The sequence below is a fragment of the Balaenoptera physalus genome (genome assembly GCF_965194825.1).
Source record: "Balaenoptera physalus genome assembly, chromosome: 20".
Lineage (NCBI taxonomy): Eukaryota > Metazoa > Chordata > Mammalia > Artiodactyla > Balaenopteridae > Balaenoptera > Balaenoptera physalus.
This window is the reverse complement of record NC_138901.1, coordinates 41,126,720-41,148,622: the sequence shown is the minus strand read 5'-3', so window position 1 is coordinate 41,148,622 and position 21,903 is coordinate 41,126,720. Positions and strand designations below refer to the sequence as shown.

Here is a 21,903-nt window from a genome sequence, read left to right as displayed (position 1 = left end):
TTGTGGAGAATGTGGACAAATAGGAAGCCTAGTTCAATAACAAAGCAGGAGAATGTTTGGAAAGATGCTCCCCCCTCACCAGAATTTCCACTTTGAAGACCCTTTGGTTTCAAAATATATTATCAACCATGTGAAAGACTTTCTGTTAATTTCTTGAACATGGAGAGTATGTGTTCCACCATAAAGAAGGCAGTTCCTGCCTTCAAGCAGCTTACAATTAATTTGGGAGAATGACGAATATATACTACCTGTAATATAATATGACAAGTGCTGTGATAGAAGCAGTACTAGATCCTACAGAACCACAGAGTAGGGGAAATAATTCTGTGGGGGAAGAATGGAAGGTGGGAAACAGAGAAATGTTTCTGTAAGAGATAATATTTAATATTACTCAAAAGATGAACAGGATTTTATTAAGCTAAAAAGGTGAGAAAGGCATTCCAGGCAGACAACTGAAAGTGTCCCAGAGTGGAAATATAAGGGAGAATCAAAATCCAAGAGACAAAAATTGAGTGTGAGGGTGACCAAGCAATGGTTAAAGTTTTAGTTGTTTGAGCCATGTGAGAGAAGTCATCATTTTCACAATCATAATCCATTTTTTAAAGGGTGGTTTTCTTGGGCAGATGGTTTCATATAAAAGTATTGTTAACTCCAAAAAGTGTCAGCATGAGTACATGTGTTTTGCTGGGTATTTTACAAAGGAAATTAAAAAGATAAGAAACTGATCCTTTCCAAGCTTAAATTTAGACTTATGCAGTTTGGAGGGACATCATTTAATTCAAACTCTAAGATGGACTTAAAGGCAACATTGCCTATAATAAATTACACCAAAAATTATATAGCTAAATACATATACTTAGGGCTTGGACTCTTAGTCTAACTCAAATCACGTTCAGGAGCTCTCACTTCTATTTTTAAACAGCATGAGGCAGGCAATGGAGCTAACTTTTCTCACCATGGCTCCAGCACATATCTTACTTATTTCCATCTTTTCCCAGTGCAATTTTTTTAGTTCCCTTCCAGAGAGGTGGCGTATATTTTACTCACTTTTCTGTCACATCTGACTGCTTGCTAATTAGTCTGGTTGAAATATCTTTCCAAACCTATCTTCACCACTAGTTAATCAACCTAAGTAGTCAATTTTGAGCGCTGCCATGTAAGGCATACTCTCCCTGACACATTCCCAGATCCTACTGGCTTAGGTCCAGAGTTTGGGACTGCAAATTCAATCAGAACCATGCTTTCCTATGGAATTTGACCTTATATTATTTTTAACACATACAGTCCAACAGAAACAAACAGCCACGAGAAGGAACTTCACATGTTAAGCACGTAGCAAGCCTTTAGGTAAACATGCCGTATTATACCAAGTATACAGCTGCTAGGGACAACATAAACCGGCAGGTCTCTCATGTAGGACATTCAGTTCGCATTTTTGCTGTTAGAAGATATAAGCCTATCCATCTGAGTAATACTAAAGCAGGTGGCCTGCTTGAGGGATCCTTTGGAGAAGCTGGTTCTGGAGAGAACCCTGGGGCTTTCTTTCAGTCCTTTTACATTTCCCATGTTCCACAAAGGTCAAACTACTCTTATAAAAGGAAATTAAATGTTAAAAACCAGCAATAAAATGAAATCACTCTATTTTGTCACCTAACCCCACTGACGTCAGGGTGTTTGGAACTCATATCTCTCTATTTCCACTAAGTAGGGGATCCCAATTTAGGATTTTTAAAAAATGTGTCTGGGTATTTCATATGCTATAATTCTTCAGAAGAGGATATAAGGCTGGTATTTCTTATTTAAGAAGTAACGAATTAGATAATAATGAACTGGAGACTGATTTCTAAATCACGATTGAATTTTTTGTTGATTTCCTCTACTGAATAAAACATATGCATAAGTACATTTAGTATATAATGTTATTCTATCTTTAAATACATGCCTTTTAAGAAGGTAAGCAAGTTATTTAAAGGTGTCAATCCTGAAAGTCCTCACTTGCATGACAGGTATATTCTGCTTTGTAACACTTCCTTTTGGTTCCAAATGGAATAAACCCACTTTGATTAAAGCATATATAATTTCAGATACATGCAATGTAAATGGCAAGATTTATGTGACAAAATTCCCCTGTAGGGAGCACACAGCAACTAATTTAAAATAACTAATATTTGAGAGGCAGCACAGCATTGCTGTTAAGCAGGGTCGGCTGTAGACTCAGATTCCTGTGCTTGAATGCAAGCTGCATCACCTACTGCTGTACAGTCTTTCTTTGCCTTGATTGTCTATCTTTAGAGGAGATTACAGCAGTACCTGGGATTAAATTAATTAATACTATGTGTAAGTTTCTTTGCACTATGCACAACACATACTAGTGCTTCAAAAACAATAGTTATTATTATTTGCATAATACTATGTGCTTTACCAAGTGTCCTTACTGGCCTCTCACTCGGTCCTTCTGATAACCTTGCTCCTGTGTTGCAGCATAGTGCACTGCTAAAAGTCTGAATTCTGGAATCTGACTGCTTAGGCTGGAAGGCCAGCTTCCCCACTTACTAACTATGCAAAATGGTTAAATTTCTTTTCTTATGCTTCAGTTTGCTTATCTGTCAAATAGGGATGATAATAGTATCTACCTCACAGCATTGATGGGCACACATGCAAAGTACTTAGAAGAATACCTGTAACATAGCAGGTGTTTAATAAATATTAGCAATTATTATCTTCATTTTAAAGATGAAAAAACTGTTTCATAGAGGCAAGTGATTTGCCCTAGGCAATTAGCTAAAAAATAGTAAAGCGATATACAAGAAAGAAAATACCTACTAAACTATTATATGTTTACTCCAGAAAACATACAAATATATGCATTAAGTTCAGTATTAGGCACTGAAGACATAAAAGAGAAGACATATCCTCTCTATATATGTATATGAATGCTTTCAACATACATTATATGCTGATAGAGATTTTCAGAGATCATTATGGGATCACAGAGAAAGGGACTTTTAAGTTCAACCTAGGACCTCAGGAGAAAGTGAGGCCTGAATTGCAGTCTTAAAAGATGAGTAAGAATTAGACAAGCAAAGATTCATGGGAAGGGCAATCCAGGTAGAGGGAACATAAGAAAAAAAGGCACCAAAGGTATGAAATAGTATGTGTGTATATGCAACAATAAAGAAAATCCAGTATAACTAGAACATAAAAGTCTAGATGGAGCGATGCAGAAGAAAGGATTGGGCAATGAGGGGCCAGAGGTCTTCATGCACATTAAAGAACTTGGGCTTTTTTCAGTTGGCAATGAGAAACTGCTGAAGTTTTAAGCAAGCAGTTGTAGGCAGATTGTTCTGGGTGCAATATGGATGACAGATTTAAGAGAAGATAAGATTATAGAGAGGCAGGAAGTCTAGCTTGTAGGCAAGATATGATGCAGGTTTGAATTAAAGTATTTGTAGCAGAGATGGAGAGCTTTGTCCTTAGGCTATGTCTATAGGGCCTTGACAAAACTTGGTGAAAGCATTTTGCAGTGGTGGTTCCTTCAAAACATGTTAATATATTTTATAGTTTAAAGAAATTTTTATAGTTTTTTTTTAAACGACTTTTCTAATTGTTGACAGTTTGGCTGGCTATTATTTTGGTGTCATGTATATTTTTAATCCTGCACATACTATATTAATATATGTTAATGTCATTCCCTCAGATTGTAAGCTCCTTGAAAGCAGTAACCATTTCTTATATTTATCTAACACAGTACATAGTCCAGTCCTAAATATGTAATAGGAATACTATAAATACTTGATTAGTGCGCTTAATTATTATATTAATATAATGTGACCTTATGAAGAAAAGTATAATTCTGACTATATTAAAACTTAATATCAGTTAATGACATGACTAATAGCAGAAGTTAGTAAATTTATCTAAAAAGGAGAAATTCTAAAAGCAGAATGGCCAAAATTTTCTTTCCAAATTACTTTTATTGAGTTTTTAAAAAAAAAAAACTAATAATGATATCAAGAAATTTCCAGAAAGAAAAGCTATACCTTTAAGAAAAGTTGCTGCAACATATTTGGGAAAGAAAACCTTTTCAGAGATATGATCAAAGGATAACTGTATTCAGTTTAAAAAGGAACATGCACACCTGCTGAAATATTAGTTTTCTATTAATGTTTACATGGTACTAGACTCTTCAGTCTTTTACAGCTCTTCTATAGGATGGGAAGTTGACAAAAGGTTATTTCTTTGTACCTTTTGAAAAACTCTACTTTTGTCTAGAGGCTGAAACTTCTTTTGCGCCTCTCTTTTGTTCTATTGTACACATTCGTGGATTTTAGTTTAAGTGATTCATCATTGATGCAACTTGTGAAAAGTTCAGCATAACTGGTAATTAAATGAAGGCATTTTGGAAAACATTACAACTTTTGTGTTAATGGGTGTAACCCAAAAGATGTCCCTAGAGAAAATACTCTTTTATGTATTATGACTCTACCACATTAAAACCAGATGATAAGTAAACACTAAATACACTTTAAAGTGAAAGGCATTATCAAGCAGAAATCACTGATCTTGTACCTAACATGTTAACAATGATCAAACAATATTACCTATGAGTAGGAGAGTGCTGCATTCTATAGAAATTGTAAATTGTTTGAGCTCATTCAAAAGTATTTTCAATTTGCCTTGAACTTCCTTTCACTGGAAACAATTATTATTAGGAACTATTATCTCTATGAAAACCAACAATGAAGATGAAGCACAAACAAGCTGAAAAGTTCCTCAACGAACACCTATTTTTCTGTAGAGTTGGGAGGTTGTATGTTTTAAAGCTAAAAGAAGTTTCAAGGTTAATCTAGGGTGTTCCTAGATTAACACTGAAGTTGACTTCTCTACCCGGTTTTAAAATGTGTTGATATCCGGACAAGAAGCTGCATGCTAATTGACAGGGGTTTCATTTCAACTGAAAGTTCAAAGAAGCACACTTTGGGAGGTATTACAAAGTTATGGTGACTAATTCTACCTGAGAACTATTAGGCATCTTTGTTTTCTTTTAAGTGTTTCACGTGCATATTTGTTAGTCAAAAGCCAATTTTTACCTTAGATGTCTTGAGCTCTTGGTGGGAAGCATTCCCCACCAACCTCCACCTATCTTCTTCTTTTTTTTTTTTTTTTTTGCTTGCACACTCAATACCGCCCTCCCCCACCCCATGAAAAGAAGCCAGAAAGAAATATTACAATTGTGCAAGTCATTACTATAAGCACTGAAAATAAAGTGTTTCTACAGGTTCAGATTTAGCTCATTTATCTCCTTTGTGTTTACCTAACCACACCTATGTTGATATAATGATTCACAGGGAAAAATAAGAACCCATATTTAAGCATAATGATCAACAACAAAATATACCACCTAGGAAAATACTGTTATTGAGGCAGATCATGCATAGCCAGAAAGATGCATAAATGAATTGCCAACCTAATGCTCAGGTATTGGAGGATATTAATTGGAGCCAAACCTTTGGTCCATCTTTGAGTTCTTGTAGCTGACAATAAGAGCACAATATGAGATGGGAGAGGGAGGAGAAGATCAGGGCCTTACATCACACTCCAGGTCAGAATAAATGTATTTCCTGAGTCAAAAGAGAGGTTGCCTTTGTCACATACTCAGTAATGAAAAATAGCCAGACTCCAGTGGGGTGTAGGGGTACCTGAAGGATGTATAAAACCAACAAACACCAAAGTTCACCGCTTGATAAAATTAGCTTCTCAAAACAAATATGGTTGAAGCTGAAGTATTGGTCTGAGAATACACCTTTGCAAGTTCTGATTTAAAGATACAAACACACAGAACCATGTGTGTTTGATATTAAATATAGTTATGATCTAGCCCATACTTTTGACTTTGTATGGTTATCTGCATGGTTTTATTGCCAAATTATTTGAATACTTTGAATATACTCACATTTCTCAATAGTGTTAATTTTTTTATAAATACTTGGATTACATGTATGGTCAATGTTCTCCAGAAGTTGAAATACAATTAAAAAAAGATTCTTGGGTACTTGTTGAATCTGTTAACTATGATTTTCTTTGAATGGTTTATGTCTTATAGCTTAAATTCTGTAATTTTAGTTATAACAGAAAAATATGTATAACATAGTAAGACTGTATTTTTGGACTACAGAATTGTTTTTTATGTCATATATTACCTTGATTCATTAGAATTTTCAACTGATGAAATAGTTAAACAGGGTTGCACTGGAGATAGTGAAACACTAAAGGGAGGGAGACCAAGTTAGGAGACATTTGTGACAGTGTTATAATGTCTAAAAATTACATAAATTTTATAATATATTTAAAAAGTTGAGTGATAAAAGCAAAATGCAGCTGGATAGGTGTGATACTTTTCATATAAAGTTTAAAAATCACATCAAACAATACTATATATTGTTTATGGATTCAACATGTAAAAAAATATTAAAAAATAAATGGGATTGAGTCACACATACCAAGTTCAGGACAGTGGCTGTCTCTGGGGGCAAGAGGGAGGGAAATGGGATCAAGGAGGGATACAAAAGGGACTTCGCCTGTAATATTTTATTTCTTGAGAAACAAAACTAAAGCCAACACAGCAAAATGTTAACATTTGTTGAATCCATTCATTAGTTGATGGATATTTGAATTATTTTCACATTTTAGTTATTATGAGTAGTGTTGCTTTGAAGATTTGTTTACGTTTTGTTGCTTTGAAGATTTGTTTATGAACACATGTTTTCAATTCTTTATTCTAGGACTAAAATTTGTGGATCATATGGTAATTCTATACCTTTCTGAGGAACCACCAAACTGCTTTAATATAAAATGGTGCAGCTGCATCCATTTATATTCACACAGACAAAGCACAGTGTTCCAATTTCTGTACATCCTTACCAACACTTATTATTTTCTTTTTCCTTTTTTAAAAAATTATAGCTATCCTAATGAATGTAAAGTGGTATTTCATTGTGGTTTTGCTTTGAATTGTCCTAATGACAAATGATGTTGAGCATCTTTTCATGTACTTATTGACCATTGTCTATTCAAGTCCTTTACCCATTTTGAAATTGAACTGTGTGTCCTTTGCTGTTGAGTTGTAAGAGTTCTTTTTTTTAATACCTTTTATTTTTATTTTATTTTATTTATTTATTTATTTTGTCTGCGTTGGGTCTTCACTGCTGTGCACGGGTTTTCTCTAGTTGCAGCGAGCGGGGGCTACTCTTCGTTGCGGTGCACGGGCTTCTCATTGTGGTGGCTTCTCTTGTTGTGGGGCACGGGCTCTAGGCGCATGGGCTTCAGTAGTTGTGGCTCGCGGGCTCAGTAGTTGTGATTCGCGGGCTCTAGAGCACAGGCTCAGTAGTTGTGGCGCACGGGCTTAGTTGCTCCACTGCATGTGGGATCTTCCCCGGCCTGGGGTCGAACCTGTGTCGCCTGCATTGGCAGGCGGATTCTTAAGCACTGTGCATCCAGGGAAGTCCTGTAAGAGTTCTTTTTATATTCTAGATACTAGACGCTTATCAGATACATGATATGCAAATAATGTCTCCCATGCATTAGGTTGTCTTTTCATTTTCTTGACAGTGTCCTTTGATATACAAAGTTTTAAACTTTGATGAAGCCCAATTTATCTATTCTCTCTTTTGTTACCCGTACTTTTCGTGTCATATCTAAGAATCCATTCCCAAATTCAAGGTCATAAAGAATGACACCTAAGTTTTCTTCTAAAATTATGCTGTTCTAGTGCTTACATTTAGGTCTTTGATCCACTTTTGGTTAATTTCTGTATATGGTGTAAGGTAGGAGCGCAACTTCATTCTTTTCCAGTTGTCCCAGCACCATTTGTTGAAGAGATTATTCTTTCCTCATTGAATAGTCTTGGCACTCTTGTCAAAAATAAGTTGACCATGGACACATGGGTTTATTTCTGGACTCTTAGTTCTATTCCATTAGAACTAATATCTATATGTCTATCTTTATTCTACCATGCTTTCTTAAACACACTACACAGAACAAATTGTAAATGCTTTCATAATGATACAGGATCATTACTCTTAGTAACAATTATATTGCATTATGTAGTAATAGTGCCACTCAAGGTACACTGAAATAAATTGGATGTTTGGCTCCACAGGAAATGGTCCCAGACTGGTATTTTTAGTTATTTATGTTTTATGTGGTTTTCTATCTTCCCCCTGCTGAGAGCTGTCATTTTTGCTAAAATCAGGATGCCTATCATAACTTGTAATCTCATTTTTCCCTTCCTAATTCATTATATATATATTTTTAAGGTAGTGAGAAAGTGGCCTGGTTTTATTTTATTTTATTATTTTTTAACTGCAGTATAGTTGCTTTACAATGTTGTGTTAGTTTCTGCTACACAATGAAGAGAATCAGCTGTATGTATACACATATCCCCTCCCTCTTGGACCTCCCTCCCACACCCCCCACCACATCCCACCCATCTAGGTCATCACAGAGCACCGAGCTGAGCTGTTACACAGCAGGTTCCCACTAGCTATCTGTTTTACACATGATAGTGTATAAATGTCAATCCTAATCTCCCAGTTTGTCCCACCCTCCCCTTCCCCACCCTCATGTCCACATGTCTATTCCCTACATTTGCATCTCTACTCCTGCCCTGCAGATAGGTTCACCTGTACCATTTATCTAGATTCCACATATGTGCGTTAATATACAATATTTGTCTTTCTCTTCTGACTTACTTCACTCCGTATGACAGACTCTAGGTTCACCCACATCTCTACAAATGACCCAATTTCGTCCCTTTTTATGGCTGAGTAATATTCTATTGTATATATGTACCACATCTTCTTTAACCATTCATCTGTCAATGGACACTTAGGTTGTTTCCATGTCCTGGCTATTGTAAATAGTGCTGCAGTGGACATTGTGGTATGTGTGTCTTTTCGAATTATGGTTTTCTCAGGGTATATGCCCAGTAGTGGGATTGCTGGGTCATATGGTAGCTCTATTTTTAGTTTTTTAATGATTGTCCATACTGTTCTCCATAGTGGCTGTATCAATTTACATTCCCACCAACAGTGCAAGAGGGTTCCCTTTTCTCCACACCCTCGCCAGCATTTATTGTTTGTAGATTTTTGATGATGGCCATTCTGACCTGTGTGAGGTGATACCTCATTGTAGTTTTGATTTGCATTTCTCTAATGATTAGTGATGTTGAGCATCTTTTCATGTGCCTCTTGGCCATCTGTATGTCTTCTTTGGAGAAATGTCTATTTAGGTCTTCTGCCCATTTTTGGATTGGGTTGTTTGTTTTTTGATATTGAGTTGCATGAGCTGTTTGTATATTTTGGAGATTAGTCCTTTGTCAGTTGCTTCTTTTGCAAATATTTTCTCCCATTCTGAGGGCTGTCTTTTCATCTTGTTTATGGTTTCCTTTGCTGTGCAAAAGCTTTTAAGTTTAATTAGGTCCCATTTGTTTATGTTTGTTTTTATTTTCATTACTCTAGGAGGTGGGTCATAAAAGATCTTGCTGTGATTTATGTCAAAGAGTGTTTTTCCTATGTTTTCCTCTAAGAGTTTTATAGTGCCCCATCTTACATTTAAGTCTTTAATCAATTTTGAGTATATTTTTGTGTATCGTGTTAGGGAGTGTTCTAATTTCATTCTTTTACATGTAGCTATCCAGTTTTCCCAGCACCACTTATTGAAGAGATTGTCTTTTCTCCCTTGTATATTCCTGCTTCCTTTGTCATAGATTAGGTGACCATAGGTGCATGGGTTTATCTCTGGGCTTTGTATCCTGTACCTTTGATCTATATTTCTGTTTTTGAGCCAATACCATACGTCTTTTTGGTTTTTTTTTTTTTTTGGCTGCATTGTGTCTTCGTTGCTGTGCGCGGGCTTTCTCTAGTTGCGGCAAGCGGGGGCTATCTTCCTTGCAATGCACAGGCTTCTCGCTGCAGTGGCGTCTCTTGTTGCGGACCATGACCTCTAGGTGCACGGGCTTCAGTAATTGCAGCATGTGGGCTCAGTAGTTGTGGCTCATGGGCTTTATTTCTCCACAGCATGTGGGATCTTCCTGGACCAGGGATTGAACCCGTGTCCCCTGCATTGGCAGGCAGATTCTTAACCACTGTGCCACCAGGGAAGTCCCCATACTGTCTTGATTACTGTAGCTTTGTAGTATAGTCTGCAGTCGGGGAGCCTGATTCCTTCAGCTCCCTTTTTCTTTTTCAAGATTACTTTGGCACTTCCCTGGTGGTGCAGTGGTTGAGAATCTGCCTGCCAATGCAGGGGACATGGGTTCGAGCCCTGGTCTGGGAGGATCCCACATGCCGTGGAGCAACTAGGCCTGTGAGCCACAACTACTGAGCCTGTGCATCTGGAGCCTGTGCTCACAAGAGAGGCTGTGACAGTGAGAGGCCTGCGCACCGCGATGAAGAGTGGCCTCCACTTGCCGCAACTAGAGAAAGCCCTCGCACAGAAATGAAGACCCAACACAGCCAAAAATAAATAAATAATAAATAAAATTAAATTAAAAAATGAACAGGTTTGAGAAAGCATAATTCTCAATAACCTGATTAATTTAAAAAAAAAAGATTACTTTGGCTATTTGGGGTCTTTTGTGTTTCCATACAAATTGTAAAAATTTTTGTTCTAATTCTGTGAAAAATGCCATTGGTAATTTGATAAAGATTGAATTGAATCTGTAGATTGCTTTGGGTAGTATAGTCATTTTCACAATATTGATTCTTGAAATCCAAGAACATGGTATATCTCTCCATTTGTTTGTATCATATTTCTCTCCATCTGTTTGTATTGATTTCTTTCATCAGTGTTTTATAGTTTTCTGAGTACAGGTCTTTTGCTTCCTTAGGTAGGTTTATTCCTAGGTGTTTTATTATTTTTGTTGAGATGGTAAATGGGATTGTATCCTTAATTTCTCTTTCTGATCTTTTGTTGTTAGTGTATAGGAATGCAAGAGATTTCTGTGCATAAATTTTGTATCCTGCAACTTTACCAAATCCATTGATTAGCTCTAGTAGTTTTCTGGTGGCATATTTAGGATTCTCTATGTATAGTATCATGTAGCTGTAAACAGTGACAGTTTTACTTCTTCTTTTCCAGTTTGGATTCCTTTTATTTCTTTTTCTTCTCTGATTGCCGTGACTAGGACTTCCAAAACTATGTTGAATAATAGTGGCAAGAGTGGAAATCCTTGTCTTGTTCCTATCTTAGAGGAAATGCTTTCAGTTTTTCACCATTGAGAATGAAGTTTTCTGTGGGTTTGTCATATATGGCCTTTATTATGTTGAGGTAGGTTCCCTCTGTGCCCACTTTCTGGAGAGTTTTTATCATAAATGGGTATTGACCTTTGTCAAAAGCTTTTTCTGCCTCTGTTGAGTTGATCATATGGTTTTTATCCTTCAGTTTGTTAATATGGTGTAACACATTGATTGATTTGCATATATTGAAGAATCCTTGTATCCCTGGGATAAATCCTACTTGATCATAGTGTATGATCCTTTTAATGTGTTGTTGGATTCTGTCTGCTAGAATTTTGTTGAAGATTTTTGCATCTATGTTCATCAGTGGTATTGGTCTGTAATTTTCTTTTTTTGTGATATCTTTGTCTGATTTCAGTATCAGAGTGATGGTGGCTCGTAGAATGAGTTTGGGAGTGTTCCTCCCTCTGCAATTTTTTGGAAGAGTTTGAGAAGGATAGGTGTTAGCTCTTCTCTAAATGTTTGATAGAATTCACCTGTGAAGCCATCTGGTCCTGGACTTTTATTTGCTGGAAGATTTTAAATTAGTTTCAATTTCATTACTTGTGATTGGTCTGTTTATATTTTCTAATTCTTCCTGGTTCAGTCTTGGAAAGTTGTACCTTTCCAAGAATTTGTCCATTTCTTCCGGTTGTCCATTTTATTGGCATATAGTTGCTTGTAGTAGTCTCTTATGATTCTTTGTACGTCTGCAGTGTCAGTTGTAATTTCTCCTTTTTCATTTCTAATTCTATTGATTTGAGTCTTCTCCCTTTTTTTCTTGATGCATCTGGCAAAAGGTTTATCAATTTGGTTTAGCTTCTCAAAGAACCAACTTTTAGTTTTATTGATCTTTGCTATTGTTTTCTTTGTTTCTATTTCATTTATTTCTGCTTTGATCTTTATAATTTCCTTCCTTCTATTAACTTTGGAGTTTTTCTTTGTTCTTCTTTCTCTAGTTGCTTTACATGTAGGGTTACATTGTTTACTTGAGATTTTTCTTGTTTCCTGAGGTGAAATTGAATTGCTATAAACTTCCCTCTTAGAACTGCTTTTGCTGCATCCCATAGGTTCAGGGTTGTCATGTTTTCATTGTCATTTGTTTCTAGGTATTTTTTTATTTCCTCTTTCATTTTCAGTGATCTCTTTGTTATTTAGCAGTACACTATTTAGCCTCCATATGTTTGTGTATTTTACAGTTTTTTTCCTGTGATTGATTTCTGATCTCATAGCATTGTGGTCAGAAAAGATGCCTGATATGATTTAAATTTTCTTAAATTTTCTGAGGCTTGATTTGTGACCCAAGATGTGATCTGTTCTGGAGAATGTTCTGTGTGCACTTGAGAAGAAAGTGTATTCTGCCACTTTCAGGGGGAATGTCCTATAAATATCAATTAAATCTATCTGGTCTATTGTGTCATTTAGCACTTGCATTTCTTTATGTATTTTCTGTCTGGATGATCTGTCCATTGGTGTAAGTGGGGTGTTAAAGTCCCCCACTATTATTGTGTTACTATTTCCCTTTTTATGGCTGTTAGCATTTGCTTTACATATTGAGGTGCTCTAATGTTGGGTGCATAAATATTTATAATTGCTATATCTTCCTCATGAATTGTTCCCTTGATCATTATGTAGTGTCCTTCCTTATCTCTTGTAACAGTCTTTATTTTAAAGTCTATTTTATCTGATATGAGTATTGCTACTCCAGCTTTCTTTTGATTTCCATTTGCATGGTATATCTTTTTCCATCCCCTCACTTTCAGTCTGTATGTGTCCCTAGGTCTGAAGTGGGTCTCTTGTAGACAGCATATATATGGGTCTTGTTTTTGTATCCATTCAACCAGTCTGTGTCTTTTGGTTGGAGCATTTAATCCATTTACATTCAAGGTAATTATCGATATGTATGTTCCTATTACCATTTTCTTAATCGTTTTGGGTTTGTTTTTGTGGGTCTTTTTCTTCTCTTGTGTTTCCTTCCTAGAGAAGTTCCTTTAGCATTTGCTGTAAAGCTGGTTTGGTGGAGATTAATTCTCTTAGATTTTGGTTGTCTGTAAAGATTTTGATTCTTCCGTCAAATCTGAATGAGATCCTCGTTTGGTAGAGTAATACTGGTTGTAGGCTTTTCCCTTTCATCACTTTAAATATGCCCTGCCACTCCCTTCTGGCTTGCAGAGTTTCTGCTAAAAAATCAGCCAATAACCTTATGGGGATTCCCTTGTATGTTATTTGTTGCTTTTCCCTTGCTGCTTTTAATATGTTTTCTTCGAATTTAATTTTTGTTAGTTTGATTAATATGTGTCTTGGTGTGTTTCTCCTTGGGTTTATCCTTTATGGGACTCTCTGAGCTTCCTGAACTTGGGTGGCTATTTCCTTTCCCATGTTAGGGAATTTTTCGACTATCGTCTCTTCAAATATTTTCTCAGACCCTTTCTCTTTCTCTTTTTCTTCTGGGACTCCTATAATTCATATGTTGGTGAGTTTAATGTTCTCCCAGAGGTCTCTGAGACTGTCCTCAATTCTTTTCATTCTTTTTTCTTTATTATGCTCCTCAGCAGTTATTTCCACCATTCTTCTTCCAGCTCACTTATTTGTTCTTCTGCTTCAGTTATCCTGCTATTGATTCTTTCTAGTGTATTTTTCATTTCAGTTACTGTGTTGCTCATCACTCTTTGTTTGTTGTTTAGTTCTTCTAGGTCTTTGTTAAACATTTCTTGTATTTTTTCGATCTCTGCCTCCATTCTATTTCTGAGATTTTGGATCACTTTTACTATTATTACTCTGAATTCTTTTTCAGATAGGTTGACTATTTCCTCTTCATTTATTTGGTTTTGTAGGTTTTTACCTTGCTCCTTTAACTGTAACATATTTTTTTGTCTTCTCATTTTTTTTTTTTTTGATGGGTGGAGCTGTGTTCCTGTCTTCCTGGTTGTTTGGCCTGAGGCGTCCAGTACTGGAGTTTGCAGGCAGTTGGGTAGAGCTGGGTCTTGGTGCCGAGATGAGGACCTCTGGGGGACCTCACACCGATTAATATTCCCTGGGGTCTGAGGTTCTCTGTTAATCCAGAGGTTTGGACTTGGTGCTCCCACCACAGGAGCTCAGGCCTGACCCCAGAGTGGGAATCAAGATCCCACAAGTGGCATTGTGTGGCAGGAAAAAAAAAAAAGAGCCGAACAATAACAAAGAATAAAAAAATAAAATAAAATTAGAAAAATAAAAAATATGTTAGAAAAAATAAAAGTATAAATGAAACAACAACAACAAGGCTAAACAGAACCACAAGAGCAAAAAAAAAAAAAGCCAGAAAAGGCCTTGGTTGGGGGCCAGGGCTTAGGTGGGGGGTGGGGCCTAGGCTCAGCCTGGAAAAAGAGGGCCCTGGAGGGCTGAGGTTTAGGCCTGGGACCCCAACAGGCTCGCTGGGGCTCAAGCAGGTGGGGGAGACCCTAGCCTTATTCCCCTCTGATCCCCTGATACCCCAAAAGCCTCTCCCCATCCCTGTTAATCCCCGCTCCATGGGTGGGCCCCTCTGAGTGTGGGAACCTCTCCCCTCCCCCGGCTGCCCCTCAGAGGTGCCGGTCCTATCCAGCCTCCTCTTTTCCTCCCCTCCTCCTTGGCCCCCACATCCTCGGGGATTCCTCACCAGTTGCTTGGGGATTCCTCCCATCACTTTAGGTGTCTGAGGTCCCCCACCAGTGCCTGGCAGGTGCCCTACTTGTGAGGAGAAGAGAACTCCGTGTCTTCCTACTCCACCATCTTGACTCCTACCCTAATTCATTATATTTAATGCCTCTGTGAATTCAGATAACTGAGCTTTATTCATTCAATAAACATTCTGAGTGTCCAGCAGTTTAGTTTTTGAGGTACTGCTAATGACTTTCATACCCTAAGGTGAGCATGAACACACTCACAATTTAACAGGCATATATGTACACAGCTAATTGTAAAACAAAACACTAAGTGCACTAATAAAGGTGACAATAGTATTGTGGTAGTATGAAGAAGAACTATTAATTTAACCAGGGAGAGAGGGGAAGATGTCACAGGGTTGCTGACATTTAAATATGCCTTGAAAGATGAATTGGATTTTGTCAGATCATATCAGATAGAAAAGTACACTTTAGGGGAAGAGAACGTACTATGTTCAGGGAACAATAAATACTCCGGTGTGACAAGAGTCATGGTAAAAGGGAAGGGGATGAGATAGAGAGAGACACAGAGATGGGGGGGGAGACAGAGGAAGAAGAAGAGAAAAATGGAGAGGGAAAGACAGAAGAAGTGGGAGAGACAGAGGGAGAAGGAGAGGGAGAAAGAGAGGGAAAAGGAGAGGGAGAAGGGGAGAGAGGGAGGGAAGGAGAGAAAAAGACAGCTAGACAAACCCAGGTCTAAGTGAATAGCCTTGAATACTATGCTAAGGGGTTTGAACTTTATGATGAAGAAAACTGGAAGGCAGTAAAGGTTTTTGTTTGGATAATTGATGTGACTAGTTCTGTTTTAGGAAAATGACTTCAGTTGTATGCAGTGTGGTGCTGATGGTAAGACTGAGGCAGAGAGAGGAAGTTAATTTTTAATCTGTGTCTGAGATGTTGAGCAGTAGGCAATGGGACTGGATTTGTGATTTATGAAAGTAAACCACCAGAGTCAGAGTTCAAGGAACTTTCTTACGGGTGAAGTGCGTAGGAAGTCATAGTGTTTAGACTTAGCAATGCTTAACTTTTGGCTCCTATGAGGAAAGAAAGTGATGGGGTTCAGGACCTGCTACCTGTTGGCATACTGAATATCTTAAGCTAAAGGAATTTGAGATGCAGCAAGTACAGGAAGAACATTCTGACCTCTCCCTGAAGCAGGTCATAAGACCCTCATGTGAGAGGTTCTCCCCTCCAATACCTGGAGGAAAGGAGCATCCTTATCTCTGAAGACAGAGGGACACTGAGAGGACTCCGACCGAATAGGCCCTACTAAGTCTCCCCCAGTTTACTACATTTGCCTTATACTCTTTTTGTCCTATCACATTCTCCCACGACTTTCCACTCTTCATTACACTTGCAAAAAATCATTCTTAGGGTCTTCATTTCCTTACAAAGCTTCCTGTGTCACATAAAACTCATATTAAATAAATTTGTATGCTTTTCTCTTGTTAATCTGTCTTTTGTTACAGGGATCCCAGTCAAGATCTTGGAAGGGTAGGGGGGAAAAGATATTTTTCCTTTCCTACAAAAGCATAAGAAGAGCATGGGCTTTAGAGTCACTGAACCACCAACTCTGGCTCTACCTTTTCCTAGCTTGCCAAGGGCAAGTGCCTTAATGTTTTTAAGTCTTATCATAAAACAGGTACATTAATATTAATATCACAGAGTTAATGTGAAGTGTTGAGACAGCATGAATGCTATTCAAGAACTGTCAGTGTTCTTATTTTCTTTCCCCTCCCAGGTACTTAACTATATTTTTGATGGTTAAGGTTGTAATGTAAGTGTCCTTGAGATTTAGCATTATTATAATAGGTTTTAGGTTATAGCAAGGGTTGACAAGAAAATAGTGACCCTGATTCTTCCCTTTGAACTCAATAAAATTATTTCCTAAATTTTGCACTTTAGTATTAGAGCTAGATTATGTTATTTAATGTGCATACCATGCTGTCTTTGGTTTATGCTGCTCCTCTGTTTGGAATGCCCTTCCTCTATCCCTTCCAATTGGCTAGTCCAGCCTATAAGACACAACTGAAATATTTCCTTCAAGAAGGCTCTCTTCTCCTCTATCCCAGGTAAGATTTGCCTTCTCTGTGTTACCACATTACCACATATTACAACGTACTAAATGCAATGATAGACTACACTGTGTTATGTTATAATCTATGTGTGTGTTAGTTTCTCCCTACAAAAAAAGACTACAAAAAGGCAAGAACTATGTATGTTAGACTCTGCCAGTGTTTCCTCAGTTCTTATCCTGGGCCTGGAACATACCAGACGTTTAATAAATATCTATTGAATGAAGAAGCAAATTTTAAAAATCACCCACCTACCCATTCCAAGTGCTTACAAATTATACCCATTTTCCTGTTTTAAATCTCTCATGTCTTACCAATCTCCTCAGAGAAGCAGCTATAATGGCTCTGAAGAAACTGATCTGAGAATAAAAAACCTGTATTGCAGCTTGGCTCCACCATAATTAGATGTGAAATCTTGGGCAAGTCACTGAACTCTTTGCCCTTGCTTCCTTATGCACAAAATAAGAATAACCATAGGTTTGTAACAAGGATTAAATGAAAATAAGATATAAAAGAGCCATACTTAGTATGTGCCACATAGTGAGTTTTCATCATTTGTTGATTACTTATTATTTGCTTTTGTTAAAAACAAGTTCGAATATAGTTGGAAATGAAAAAGGACTTTTCACGAAAAATTTGGGTCTTTAATGCAATTAACTAGATTATTCCAATCATCCAGAGACCTCTGTAAAACTGCCTTTATTTTAGGCTATACTATTATCACTAGCACCGGAATGAACCTGTTAACAAAAATAAAACAAAGTAAAACACCCCAGCCTCAAAGTCATTGCCAGTCATAAATAACTTGAAAGTTATTTAAATGAAGATATATTACCTCTATAATGGGGTGCTGTCTATAAATCAGGAAGAAAAACAAACAAATAAAAGACCCATTAATGTGAAATGCTGACAAATCTGGGTTTTCAAAGGCCCTACAACTGGTATTTTCAGAAGCTCTAATAAAATACATATCCTTTGTGTCTGCCAAACCCCACAACTAAAGGAACACGCTCACAGCCTTGAGGATAAATCTAAATGTAGTGAATTCAGAGGTGGACGCTTGCAGAGTCAAGGAAAGTTTTCATCCTTGACAAAGAAAAATTGTGGCTGGTTTCTAGTGAATGAACTGTAGTCCTCCAGGCACCAGAGCTTTTAGCATCTTTCTCGCAAATTTGCCCTAGGAGGCTTTCGAACGGATGTGTTAGTGTGATGCTGCCATCTACAGCCAGAATTTTCCCTGGGCCTTGATAAAATAATAAAAAATAACAATTCTAGGCCTGTCCGGTCAGCATACACTTTAAATATTTTTGGTCGCTTCGTGGAGTAAGTTCCAAAACTCATTAGTTCCAAAAGAATTTTTGGCTGAGGTTTCTTCTGATTACCAAAGGAATCCATTTTAGTTTCACTTCAAGAGAAATCTCATACAAAAGATATTTCCACCGCATATGAGTTTTCCTGAATTTCCACAGCATATATTTCTATCAGATGGTATTACTAAAAAAATCTTTTAAAAACAATTATGTTTGTTACTCTAATGATGATGTGAGCTCACTTCAGAGTGAAGTTATAAAATAGTCAGACATAGGCAGATGATTCAGCCCATGGGGTGCTACTAACAGAATTTTCCAGTACTGCTCCCCGACCACTTTTCTTGGGTTTTGCCCTTTCCCTCCTATTTTGACAGCAAGCAGAGGAAATAAGATGACAGCAGAGGGCATCAGTCTTTTTTCTAGAGAACAATGCTGCCTCAGTAAGTAGCATCCAACTAAGATATAAATCCTATTTATAAAATACAGAACATTCCCAGAAATAACCAACCAATTTTACAAAAATGAAAATCATGCCCAATATTTCCAGTGTCTATTGTATCCAAGTTTGTTTTTTTCTCAGCTAAGTATTTGATCTCTGCTAACTGTCCCACACTTTTTCTGAATATTTCTTATGTCTCATTATGAGTCATTTTATTTTCTTCAAGCTAACTTTGCTTCTTATATATCTCAATGCTCACCTAAAAACTCAAGAACAAAACTCAATGTTTATAATGTCTCTACAATACCATAACATGAGTTAATTTATTTATACCCTTACAATGTTTCAGTGTATTTTAGATTGTGTTCAACTAGTTCCCCAAATACAGATAAAGGTATCATAGAAAATTTATAGTCATATTGAAAATATTAGTTTTTAATGTCTTTCTGAGGGACAAAATATATACAATTAGTTGACGTTATATTTTTGATCATCATAAGCAACCACCTAACTAGACCACTCTTCACTCTCGTTTGGTGGATGAGGAAAATAAGGCATGTGAATGTTAAATGACTTATTCAAGGTCATTTCAAGTAATTTGCATAAACATTTAGAGAAGAGGCCCTTATCATCACAGTCTGTCCTGAGGTCCTAGAAAGAATGTTAGGCCTCTTCTTTTTCACCTCTCTAGTGAGAGATTTACTTCAAATTTTCCATGCGTGAGAGAATTTAACAGTGAGAGAATAATTTATGACAACCCATTCAATTCTGAAGAGATGAGCTGGAAAAGAAAAATGAGATGCTACATTGGAAAGTTTATATTGGAGTGTTAATGAGAAAAGGTTTTATCTACATTTCCAAAGGTAGTATTGTGTTTTTTATAGCATCAGTAGTACAAGTTACTAAAAAGTCATTCGATGCAGTAGTAAGTTATTCAGCTTGTTTACAAAATAGTTAAGAAAAGATTACTAGCAAGCTTATTGCAAAGGCTTACGTAAAAGAAAAATCTAGTTAACTCTTTCATAATTGATCTTATGAAATGTTTAGGATAAAAATATAAATGTCTCAGTTATTATTATTTATCACTTTGAATCATACCTATGCTTTCTCAAAATATAAGAAGGGTTTTGTTGTTCTGGGTTTTTTTCATGGCTTGAAAAGACAATTATTATCCCTCTATCACCTTCAGATGTTCCTCCCCTCCCCGTCCCCACCATCTCTGGCCTTGATATTTAATCATCCATTAGAATTCTAAGTCAACAGAGGGAGGCAAAATTTTTAAATGACTCTAAATATTTTAAATAAATTGAGAAACACATGAATCCTCCTCAGCCTCTTATTCACCTTTCATCGTATTGCAAAACCATCAGACACACACATTTTCAATTTTTCTATATTATGTAAACAAAAGATTTCAAAGTAGGATTTGGTAGATGGTGGATTTTTGAATTAAATTGAAAATGTGCCCACAACACAGCAATTATTTCATTAACTCTGAAGAGTTTAAATTCTTACAACTGAACCATGTCTTGAGTGAAAAAAAAAAATCTGCACGTAATACCAAATCCAATAAACAGAAGTAAGCAGTTGGTGTACTGTCTACACACTTTCATTTTGTTTTAAAAACACATCGATGGTGATGGTTTTACAACTCAGTGAACATACTAAAAACTACTGAATTATACACTTTAAAGGGTGAATTTTATGATATGTGAATTATATCTCAATAAAGCTGTTATTTTTAAAATAATCTAGCTAAGTGTTCTGTAAGAAAATCCTGCTAGGAAAAATATATATGATTTTTTCTTTGTCAGCATCATATTTAAGAGTGTTTACAAAAGTGAAATAAACAAGATAAATGTTCACTGCAGCCCAGATAAGGTGTTACTATCTTTTGAGATAGGATATCTACTGTGCTGTAGTCATGACTCCCAAATTCTAATCTGAGAGATCTGTATGAAATTCCCACTGAAACCAGTGACCATTATGCTACAAAACTTAGGAAATAATTTGGCACATTCTGCAGTATACTTACATTTTTTAAAGGATTCTTTGTTGTAACTTTCTTCTGTTTTTGTTTAACTGACAAAAGGATCACACAAAGGTTATGCTCTCATCATGATATTTCTTTAAAGTAAATTTGGATAGGAATATGAAAGTTACGCCAGTATAGACATATAGATTTGAACTCACTGAAAGGTTTTGGAAATAAATATTGCAGACACTCTCCATTTGGATTTCTGAAGGAGGAGTAGTTAGAAAGGTCATTCTTTTCTGGAAAAATGGTTTTGATAGCATCAAAGAATCTTAGAGTCAGAAAGCACTTTAGAGATAATCTGGTTAAATCCACTGCCCTCCTTGATGAAGAAATAAAGACCCAAAGAGGTTAAGTAATTTGTGCAAAAGGTCACACAATAAGTTAGTGCACGAGTAAAATAGAAAGTGGGTCTCCTGATTCTCTAACCAAAAATTTTCATCCACTCCTTCCCTAAACTACTATCATCTGGAGAAAATAAAAATTTGTTAGGTGTTCCCTGTTAAAAAAAATACTTGTAAAAAAAAAATACTTGTCTGTAGAATAATCTCATGCACAGCAGGTGCTTAAGGGATAGTTTTAAATTATGAGTTATTTTCCATTTATTTTTACTGTCTTTTCATACAATAATTTTGTGAAATATTTTGTAATTCATCTCATGATGAAGAAAATTGTACATGGAGAGATTAAGGGGGTTAAGGAAAGGGCCAAACTTCAATCACATCTCTTTCCAAATTCCACTGTGCCTCACAGAATCCCAAGAGAGTTTAAAAAATCAGTCATTTGAATGAACCATGAAAATGAATAATATCACACTCTGCTAGAGAGAGTGTAAATTGAAACAACCATTCTGGAAAACAATTTCACAGTGTGTTTCAAAAGCCTTTAAAATTTTTTTATAGTTTAAACTAATAATTCTATATCTGGAAACCAGTTAAATAAATATAAACCAAGATCCAGAGACACAGCTTTGCAGAGAATTGTTCGTTATCATGAGAAGAAGTGGTAAACATCCATGATGGAAAGATTAAGAACATGCTAGTACTTTCATTTGATGATTATCATGGTAGCTAATAAAAGGAAAT

General features: G+C 36.4%; 1 long non-coding RNA gene across 1 annotated transcript in view; it reads left to right on the top strand.

The window, feature by feature from the left end:
- Window positions 1-2,811: 2,811 nt before the first annotated feature.
- The window catches only part of LOC309649805, a 99,873-nt gene continuing 80,781 nt past the window's right edge, over window positions 2,812-21,903 (top strand). Inside the window, exon 1 of the long non-coding RNA XR_014257312.1 lies at window positions 2,812-7,325. This is a non-coding gene — a long non-coding RNA (uncharacterized lncRNA). The remainder of the gene's footprint in view (window positions 7,326-21,903) is intronic.